Genomic DNA, 11,102 nt, shown 5'->3' with positions numbered 1-11,102 from the left:
GTGAGTACTCACCCACACAACTACATTGTCAAGTTCTCAGATGACACTGCAATCCTGGGGCTACTACATAAGCATCAGGAAACAGCACCATACCATTCGGAGATAGAACAGTTTGTTGACTGGTGTGATGCCCATCATCTTGTTGTCAATGTGAAAAAAACTCAGGAAATGATATTTGACCCAAGAGTAGTTTCCAACACAAATGCAGTATACATCCATAACATCCCCATATGTCAGGTCCCCTCATATAAATACCTGGGTGTCTTCATGGACAGTTCACTAACATGGCAAGTCCATATTGAGAGCCTCTGTACCAAGCTCCAACAGAGGATGTACTTTTTAAGACGACTAAGGCTGTACGGTGTTAATAATAGGCTTCTGTTTTTATTTTTCCAAATGATCTTAGAAAGTGTGATACAGTATGGTGTGCAAACGTGGTATGGTAATCTGACTGTTCAGTTAAAAGCCAAGTTGGGGCGTCTGGTTAAAACTGCACTGAAGATTGTTGGTCACCAAGATCAGGGATAAATGCAGTCCATCTATGAAAAGTCAGTGCTCAGGGAGGCACTGAAGATTCTAGAGGACCCCACACACATTTTGCATAATGAATTCACTCTGCTACCCTCAGGTAGACGTTTTAGGACATTGAACTGCAGACTCAACAAATACAAGAACTCCTTTATCCCGTCTGCCATAAGAATGCTTAATGACAGATAGACATGCGCTGCACAGTCTTATGTTCTATGTTTTTAATGTTTTTCTATGTTTATGTTGTATGCTGAGTGTGCGAGTGCTGTATGTTATGCAGTGATTGTTGGAAGCCCAAGACAAATTTCCCCCTGGGGACAATAAAGTACACTCTACTACTACTACTACTCTACTATAATGTGGAGCCAAGTTCTTCAAATCAAGCTTTCATGATTTCAGAAAATGTGTAAAATGCAGTCAAGTACACTCAGTATTTGTATATATTTTTTTAAGTTAAGGACCCTTCATTGATGACAGTCCCTTTCTAACTTCAGTGTTCATCTCTATATGCAACACTATCGACCCAACCCTAATGTAAACTCAGAGGCATAAGTCCACATGTGTATTAGAAGAACAGCAGATTACAGTGATGTTGTGCACAAAAACAAGTGCATTATTCCTTTAGCAAGTGTAGTAACTTCCTGGAGCCCAGCCAAAGATTCACCATCAAGCTTAAATAAATAAGATATAATGTGTGACATTAGTTAGCAGTAGAGATTATAGTAGATACATTATTTTATCTTTTGGACAGAGCTGAAAGTTTAATATGCATCCAGTCTTAATGCTTAGGTAACCATCTCCTGGTTGCTGCCTCTGATTAAGACTGACAGAAACAAGAGGGCAACTGATTTTCTCATCTAACCTTAGACAAGAGAGCGACTGAGTGGAATTTCCAAAATGCAATACTATTCCTCTAACTCTAAAGCAAATACCTTCCGTTCATGACGAAAAGAATATAGAGACATACTAACAATTTTACGTTCCGAGAATGTTCCTGGAACGTTAGCCCTTGGTTGTTTTTAGGTTCTGAGTACGTTGATTTTTGTTTTTTTTCGGTTCTAATTTGGTTAGCAGGTAACATTTATTTAGGTTCCCAGAACGTTATGTGTGTGGTTCCCATTACGTTCCCTTGCCGTTCCCACAACGTTGTTGGTTAGATATTTGGTTCCCTAGACGTTCTCATGAGGTTCCCCCAACCTTGTTTATTATGTGTTGGTTCCCCTATACAACCAAAGGGAACGTTTTTAAGTGGTAGATTTTGGTTTGGTTATAACCAAACCTTTAGAGAACCAAAGTCAAACGTTTTATTTCAGTTCTCTGTAACAAGGTTACTATGCATTCTAGTAACATGGTTGATTACATATTTGGGTACTTTCCCACAATGTTGTCATATTTCTAGTTTGTAAAAATGCACGACAACTATTTACTTCAGAGCTAAGTAGTGATGGCAAATGTTGCAGGACGAGAATGTTTAATACCAAATCAATACTGTTAAATACAAGAATAAACATCAAAAATGGGTGTATTTGCATGGTTTTATTTCAATAAAACAATAATAATAAAATATAAACAAAAAAACAGTATGAATAAAATGAATAAAATACAATTAACTACAATAATAAAAAAATGGGTGTGGGTGCTGGTGCTGATGGTAGTATTTGGTTCAGTCTGTTCCGTCTTGAGGAGCTGGCCTAAAAAGAATACGAAACGGTTTAATCCAACTTAGTACCAATATTTAATTTCATTAATGTGACTATTCAGAGATTGATATGACAGACTAAAGTTTACATTTACCTTCTGTGCGGTGCAAATTTCAGTGCATGGCTAATGCACTCTTCTATGTCAGCAACCTTTGTTAGCGGGTAGTTCTGCATGCAGGCCTCTACAAATGAAAGTTAAATGAAAGTTTAAAAAAAGTTACACATTTAAACCTCAATCAAACTTGGCATAACACTGAATTGTAAAAAAATACCTGTTAAACTTACCGGTAATAACTTTGTACAGGGCCAGGCCCTGGAAGGCCTTTTTTGCCCTCCTCCCCCTCAGGCTGTACTCCCCCAGGACCTGATTTGTAGCCACCTGGCGTAACATGCGCCGAACGGCGGCCCCCGGATTCGCCCCACCCAGGCTTCCCAGGAAACGTTTCTAGAAAAAGACTAAACAAATTAAATGAAGTGAAAACAAATGAAAAGCTTATGTGATCTACTTTCATTATTCAAATTAAACACATTACATGCATACATCTTCATATATAATTATAACCAATTAATTACCATTTGGTTCTTTCTCTCTGGTTGGGCCAGACTCCTAGCTCCTCCAGCTCCTCCACTGTTTGACATTGACTCAGCAGGACCTCTTCCTGCTGAGGAGGCTGATGCTGAGGCAGGTTGGAGAGAACAGCAGCCTCTAACGTGTCAGACTTCTTCTCCAAACCCTCAATCCTCCTCTTGATAGCCTCCATCCTTCTGGTCACACGCCCCATGTGCTCTTCCATTGCTAGGTGTATTTATTATAGAATTGATATTATTTTTTTTTTAAATTAATATACTTGTTATATGTGAAAATGTGTGCATGTAGTACTTACTTCTTCTTGTTTGTAACTGGATGGCCTTCTGTTCTTTCATAACTAAAGGTAGAATTGAGATGAAATTCATTGTAGTTTTACACTCAAAACACTTTTGCTGTGTGAACATCAATTGTGTATCAAGTACTTACGCTTTATTAGGACAGCCATGCCTGATGCCCCCCGCTCTTCGCCATGGGTCATTCCTGAAGTTTTTGAAAAGAAAATTGTTGGCTTGCTTTCTTGGTTAGGAGCTTGTAATCAGATAGTATAAATATATAATTCAAAGCAAATATACCCTCGACTTCCGGGAATAGTGATTGTTCCTCAATATCCGAGTCTTCACCCGTCTGACAGCTGGGTGCATGGCTGGAGGGACTGGCGGCTACACGGCTCTGAGGCCCTGCATAGAAAGATGACACAGATGTCAATTATAATATGGCGAGATTCTTATGTATGTAATTTGAAAACAGAAGCCCATGCCAATGCATCACACAATTGGGAAAACGCTTACATGATGATGGTGAAGGAATGTGTTGTTCTGAAAAGAAAAAAAAGAACCAATTAGATTAGTCACATTACATGTAATGGGTGATTTCTGTGATGTTGGCACCAAGATACGCAAAATTATTTGACAAACTTACCAACTGGGCTTTCACATCGACCCACATTCCTGGTCTGCTTCCTTGGCTGAAGAGCTGACTCATCTGCAACGAAAGACCATCATTTGTACTGACAGGGAAACATTTATTTAATTTTGTACATAATTCAGTCTGTACTGAAGAGGCCTTACCCTCACTGGAGGAATATCCCCGGGGGGCCAGCTTGTAGTTATCTGTGTGAGGAGATGATTTTTCAGCAAGTAGAACAAAACTGTATTTCCATGCATAGAAAAAATATTAACCTTTTCAATATAGTGCATAGCAAATAGTGTATAGCTCACCTAACAATGGAACTCATTATCAAGGAGTTAGGCCCTTGACTTACTTGAGTGTGTCTGCATTTAACTGAATTTAAAACAACTTATTTTATTGTAGCCTATTTTACTTATTCCATTTCATCTTTGGTTCAAATAATATGCTATATAAACAATAAATGGAGAAACAATGAATGAAAGCTGCACTAATAAAGTGGTATGCTCAGTCCAAGAGATTAGGAGAACACATATTTCACTGATTTTGAAAAAAAAAAACGCCTTTACTGCCATCCTACATAGTGCAACTTTAACTAGTCAACAAAAATGAATGTTACCTTTTCAAGAGTGAATCGCGTCTTCTGCCAACATGGCCGACCGGAGTCACGTGACTCCTCATTCTCAATCCCTTATGTGAATGTTTTCCTACAGGCAGTACGGCAGTTCCCTGTCCACAAAATTGCTTTCTGCATTAAAGTACAGAGCTGTTGTAGTAAGCTTATGCTCTTTATTTGAATCCAAACTATAGCATTTACTTCTATTGTACGACTATGTGGTGCGTTCGCGCCAAAAACGCGAACCTAAAAACATCCATAAAACTTATATTAACGGTAAAAAAAAAGTAACACAAGACAGCATGGTAACATAAAGTATGTAACAGAGAATAATGAACAACAAATATTTAAATCATAAATAGCTACATTTTCGAAGAAAATAACACGATGTCAATGCTGTATTATTCACACAACTTCCTCAGCAGAACACAACGAGACTGTGAGGGCAGAGGGGAGGGGCTACAGAAGCCCAGCAGCATCAAAAAGGGCGGAGGTGTGCTCAAGGAAAATGTATAAAATAATGGTAAATGAATATAACTCAGAGATAAAATTCATAAATACTCAAAATAACTTTGTATTCTTTGTAGACCTATGTTTGTGTCCCTTCACTGAATTTAAAACAAATATCATACATTTTGTATTTTAATATTTTGTTTTTGGTTCAATAATAATAATAATGAGCAATTCATGCATTATAAGAAATTAATGAAAAATTACAATTACAAAAATGACATTTTTCCTAGTGTAATTTTTAATTACACCTTAAGTTCTGAAAAAAAACGAAAAACAACTAAGCATAACGTTGCTGGTTGGTAGCAGTGTAACTACTGGCTAACGTTTCATATGGGTGGTTCCCTAAACGTCCAAGGAACGTTTGGGTTTCACTGTAACCAAAGGGAACGTTTTTAAGTGGTAGATTTTGATTTGGTTATAACCAAACCTTTAGAGAACCAAAGTCAAACGTTTTATTTACGTTCTCTGTTACTAATATGTATTCTATATAGAATACATATTTCGACTTTGAAGTGCTAAGACAGAAATTGGAAATTGAAAGTGCACGTGTGCGGTCCGTGTAACGCTTTGCAGTGCTTTGATTCATTTTTATAATTCACATGAAAAAGATGAAAATTGGGTTCAAAACTTCAATTTTCAATTTTCCAGACAACTCAGAAAACAGATAATTGATGTTGTTTGTTCATTTCATTGTAATTTGTCGGTGGAAAGTAAAATGAGTTAATATTCCAATTTTCAATTTCTGCGTCGTGGTTGGACTGAACCATGGACGCGGGGGCCGGGGGTGTCTTAGCTCGAGTAGCGCCAGATGTGTTTTGTAGAGATAGGCCTACAAATGAAATGGATGGCAAGTCAGCTTGAGACGTACAGATCTGACAGAACGACTGGCTCAGCTGTAGGCCAACCTGCAAACTTTCCAATAGGCTACAGTACCCTATTAAGTTGCGGCATGATTTAATATTGTCATATGTTTTACGCCCTTCGCACTATCAATACTGCACTATCAATACTGCACTATCAATACTGCACTATCAATACTGCACTATCAGTAAATAAACGGTAATGCTGAGTGTTGCCTAATTTGCCACTTAGGCTATATTTGGGCACGAATAGCCTACATTTTGTTAAACGGTCAGTATGAGTAGCTTATTTAATTAGGTTAATAATAAGTGTGTAAACCCCGCCCTCTGCGTAAACACACTGGCCAAGGACAATATCCTAAGTTTTATTTTAGTACATTCACTGCACGAAGATGATTGCCTACAAAGACGCAGATGTAGGCTACATTAACAATGTGACAGGAATAAGTTCGTGAATGACCTCTGCAAAGCAGACATCAGCTGAACCGAAACGTTGCATACATTGCAACTGCCCCCGGGGGTCCGTGTTTTGCTGTGATTTGCTCCATTTTTAGAATTCACCTGAAGTCAGGCTCCCGTTCCCGCAACGTTATCATAACGTGCCATTTTCTGAGAAAAATATAAATAATAAACACGTAATGTGCATTGAGCAGGAATCAAACCCCGGCCACCCGAGCCGCACGCAGATGCGCTACCACTAGCGCCAACACATGCGTCTTACATGTAAAAAAAAACAAAAGCAAAACATAGCCCTATCTCTGATATATTCTGTTTTGTTTTTTCATCGTGTTTGATCACCGACTGAATAAAAATAACGCTATTTATCTATTTACGGACTAGTTTCAAAATTGAAAATTGAAGTTTTGAACCCAATTTTCATCTTTTTCATGTGAATTCTAAAAATGGATCAAAGCACTGCAAAGCGTTACACGGACCGTGTACATATGCTCACTTGAACTTCTTTAGTGGAAAATCCAAAAGGCATAATGAGGCCTCTTCAACCCAAGAGAGAGAGAACTCCATGCCCATCCACTCAGTCATCTTAAATAATTCTGAAATAAACCTGTTACATGTCAAAGAAATTAGTCAAGACATGCTGCATTTTTTTTCCCATCTGAGCAGATTATGAAGATACAACACTGTGAAATTAGCTCACAGACAGATACAGTTTTTCCAGTTAAATGCTTTCAAGAAAATCTGTTTTCATTTCAAATAAGTTCAGCTTTTATGGGAAGGAACATTATAAACATTTGTACTTGAACATGCTCATGCATATGACATTCAGGTTTGTGGAATAAATGTGTTCTGTATCTTATATTACATAAGCGCAACAGGGTTCCTCAACCCTGCTTGCAAGTATAGAGTCACACCTGATGAAGAACAGAATGACCTGATTTCCTGTATCTCTGGAGACATCTGTGCAGATGAAGAAGCACGGTGCATCAGGCCTCACTTCCCTTCTACAACCTGTCATGGCATCAATCCTGCCTTTAGATGTGCCCTCTACAGGGAGTAAATCAGAGAAGCTACTGTGGTTTAACCTAGTCGTCGTTCTATTTCTAGGCTATCTGTGAACCTATCTATCCATCCATCCATCTCATATTTTGACATCCTTTCTCTTCTTGCTCCTTGGGTTAAGTCTTTCTCAGTCCCTTCGTCTCTTCTCTCTGCCTCTCCCTCTTTTTTATCTCTTCTTGCTCCTTCCTTGCTTTTGGTAGCACAGAAGCTCTTGGTGTGCAGGGACTATGATTAGGACAGAAGAAAACTGGCTGTAAGACAGAGACAAACTCAGAACTGGGTCATCATTGTTTCTGTGTGAGGGCCTGCTCTGCAGATAAAAAGCATGAAGACAAGAGAAGAAAATGACACTCAATACAGTACTGGGGAGCCCTAGACATATCTGGGCTACAGAAATACTCATGCAAAGGAGGATTTGGAGCTGCAAGGCAGAGTTTTATGTAATAAGCGCTGAATAAAACATGCTGCTGCCCTGCTTCTCTGACTCTGAAACCTTCAAGTTAATGATCATCCATTAGTTGGCTTTAGCCATGTAGCAGGGATGTAGCACAGTAAAGGAGAGAAGTGTGTGGTCATGAAGCACAGGGGAAAATCTTTCTTGTCGCAGACTAAGAGAATTTTGTCACTTATCATCCTTTCTCTCCTCCTCTCTCAGCCTTGTCTTTCTTTCTTCCTCTTCCCTCTCTACAGTTGTTTCTTTACGTCTTCCACCCTTTTAGCAGACAGTCCGACAGGGTCTGTCCCACTGGCCAAGCATTCAGCACTCATCATGCGCATCATTTCCTCTCATCATTCTCCCCGGTGTGCTTTTTCCATCTCCTTTGGCCTGTTCACTTGGCATCATACAGCCCACATACACCCTTTTATTTGTCTGTGTGTACTTGTGCCTCAGTCTGTCATGAATATGAATATTATTACTTTAAGTATATACATTTGTGCGATCATTGTTATATCTTTTTGAGGCTACCACATGGGCAGAGAAATTTACTCTGTCACCGTTTCGTGACGTTATTATTCAGCCTTTCATACATCACATTACATCATGTGTTGAAAACAACAAGCCTTTCATCATATATGTTCTCTCAAGAAATGTCCTGTCTGCTGCTGTCACTTATTTAGATAGCTTAAGTATGTTTTCAAATCAGGAGGCGAACAAAATTTAGTGCAGTCTCAGCTGCTCCATTAAACGGCTGTGTTCCAAAGATAAATCAGTTGAGCGAGAGGATGAAGAGCCCTTATGTTGTACGTGACACAGTCATCCCTTCAGAGTTTCCACAGACATGGCATCAGACGGAAGATTCCACATTCATATATTATTCTGGTCTTCAACTTGATGCATTTTCTGTTGCTTGTGTCAAAGCTTTATTGCAAACGAGAATCGGCGGTGCCTTGGCCTACTTTCCAAACCATTGAGGAGCAAATAATCAGCCTCAGCTAAGGATTTGCTTGGCAGTCTTTCAAACGTGAATGCTTGTGAAGCATCTTTCAGTCCAAGTGTCAGGTTTCACTGAGAGAGTGTTTGGTGTTTCTTGCAGCAGACGGGGTGAATTCTGAGACTTCTACTGCCATCTAGAGTATTATCCCCAGATTGTTTATGAAAGAGAGAACTGTGTGGCTCGAAGGGATTTCTAATTCTCTTTACAATTCCAAATTAATTAACATGTTATACCTTATTACTTTATTGGTGGCCATATATAGGACATGCACAATATTCCAGTGATAACTTATTAAATCTTAATTAATTCCTTCAAAATAACTATATATATCAAACATTTTCTGTGGACTTTTCTCTGTCCCTCCGTTCCTGTTTTACGAGCCCACCCCCCACAGCACAGAAGTAATGCCAACAGTTCCCACTGCCAGATATGGCCTGGAGGTTTATAAATGAACTATTTGTTTTTCAGTGTGGGAAGATATTCTTTTTTATATACACGTAAAATCGACACCAGCAATCAAAAGAACAGAAAGCCATGAATCATCAGAGGCTTAAAACTCTTTTGATGCATCATCCAACTCATATTGTCATTCGATTTATTTCTCTTGTTATAAATATTTCTTCCTTTGTAGTCACATTATGCTTCTACCACACGATTCAACATATTCCAGCCACTCATTGATGATTGGGTTCAGCAATGTCTTTTCTAATCACCATTTGAATTTTGCTTTAATTAAACCTTTCATTGGACAGAGACATGGACCATTATGCTCTTTATATTTCAGAAAATAGATTAAAAAATGTCTAATACCTGATGCTGACCTTTCTCAGATGTTGCCTGCTGGCAAGGCTATACAGGGTGATTTCACTCACATATTTATCTCATCCAAAGCACACCTCAGACTTAATCCTAATGGCCTTTTCATTATCCCTTTAATTGAGCTGCGCAAGGAGTGTTAAAATGTCTCTCAGCAGCTTTTAAAGAGTAGCTTCATGTAGGATCCTGCCTATACACATTAATTTGGGATAGTTAAACCCACATTAAACTCAAAGTGTAGTCATCAATTATTCATGTTACACTTATTTTATTCTTCATCTCAATGGTTGAATAGTATATAACCTGAAAATGAACCTGGTCTACATTTACATATCCAGCCATGCTTGGGTAACCAGGAAAGCAGAAAAATGGTATAATTACTAATTTTGCTGCAAAATGCTGGCTAGTTGCTTACTTCGACATGTGGTGAACTGTTTATATACACAGATGTATTCTTTCTTTTTTGTAAAATTCTGGATTGAAATTATTATGCAGTAAAGTAATTGAATAGACAATATGAATATTTGAGTACATTTTATTTTATAGGGAAATTAGAGACTCAAATCATCTTAGAGCAAAGGTTGTTCAATAGTCTTGTGAGCACTTAGGCAGAACCTATCAATTTGTGTCAGACTAAGAGCATGGATAAGAAAGATGTGTTTTTCCTCGTCTTGGGTATTCATCCAGACACGGAAAATAATTATCATACATTGCTTGCTCTGTGTGAATAATAGGATCTAATCAGAATCACTCCATAACCATCCCCAAGAGGCATTATCTCCTGTGCAGAAACCCCAGACAACTGTGGGAATAACATTGGGGTTTGTAAGACTGCCAGTAGATGGCAGTGCCTCCTTACCCTCTCTAGCATGGTGGTGAATAGAGTAAGAAAATACCAGGTGCAAAGGTCAGATAACAGTGCAATGTCAACCAGGAGAGGGTAATCTCATAAATATCTCTGGGGACTCTTTCGAGCACCCAGTGTAACTACTTAGTGTGAGATTTGCCAGAGGAAAAGGCAGAAGTTCCATTTCCACTGCAGCAAAATGAAATCAAAAGCCCCTGGGATTTCACTCTGACCTTCCCAGCCCTCACTCTTCCTGAGTGATTACTGAAATATAAGGGGCTAGAGGGTGTAGAGCTCTATTAACTACATATTGCTGTGCAGCACAAAGTTGCACGAACATCTGATTGTGAAATAGTTTAGATTTATGAATAATTATTGTCTGATTAACGTCTCACTAGCTACCTAATTAACTGTAATTAGCTCTCATGGAGCAGACAGACAATCACAACACAGAAAGGGGTTATTACAAAAATAAGTAGAGTAATTGTTTCTGTATCAAGCAACACTCCTTTGTATTGTACAGTATAATTTAGGGCTAAATGCCAATCTTGTTTGTTTAACATTTAGAGAACAGGAATTCCTTTGGTTCGCTTCAGACCTGTATGCATTTTATTGGCTTGTGTGGGATTTGGGCAGGAAACCAGAGCTAATGCCCCCTCTCCCACTTCAAACGGATGCCAGGCACCCTTAAATGTCATGGAGTGGTTAGAGAGTTGAAGGAGGTGGGAGGGAGGGGGATTGAAGAGTGAGAAGCTGTGGTTCGCAGGGTGAAA

Source organism: Odontesthes bonariensis, chromosome 2, assembly GCF_027942865.1.
Source record: "Odontesthes bonariensis isolate fOdoBon6 chromosome 2, fOdoBon6.hap1, whole genome shotgun sequence".
Taxonomy (NCBI): domain Eukaryota; kingdom Metazoa; phylum Chordata; class Actinopteri; order Atheriniformes; family Atherinopsidae; genus Odontesthes; species Odontesthes bonariensis.
The sequence above is the reverse complement of the archived record's forward strand: the minus strand, read 5'-3'. Positions refer to the sequence as shown.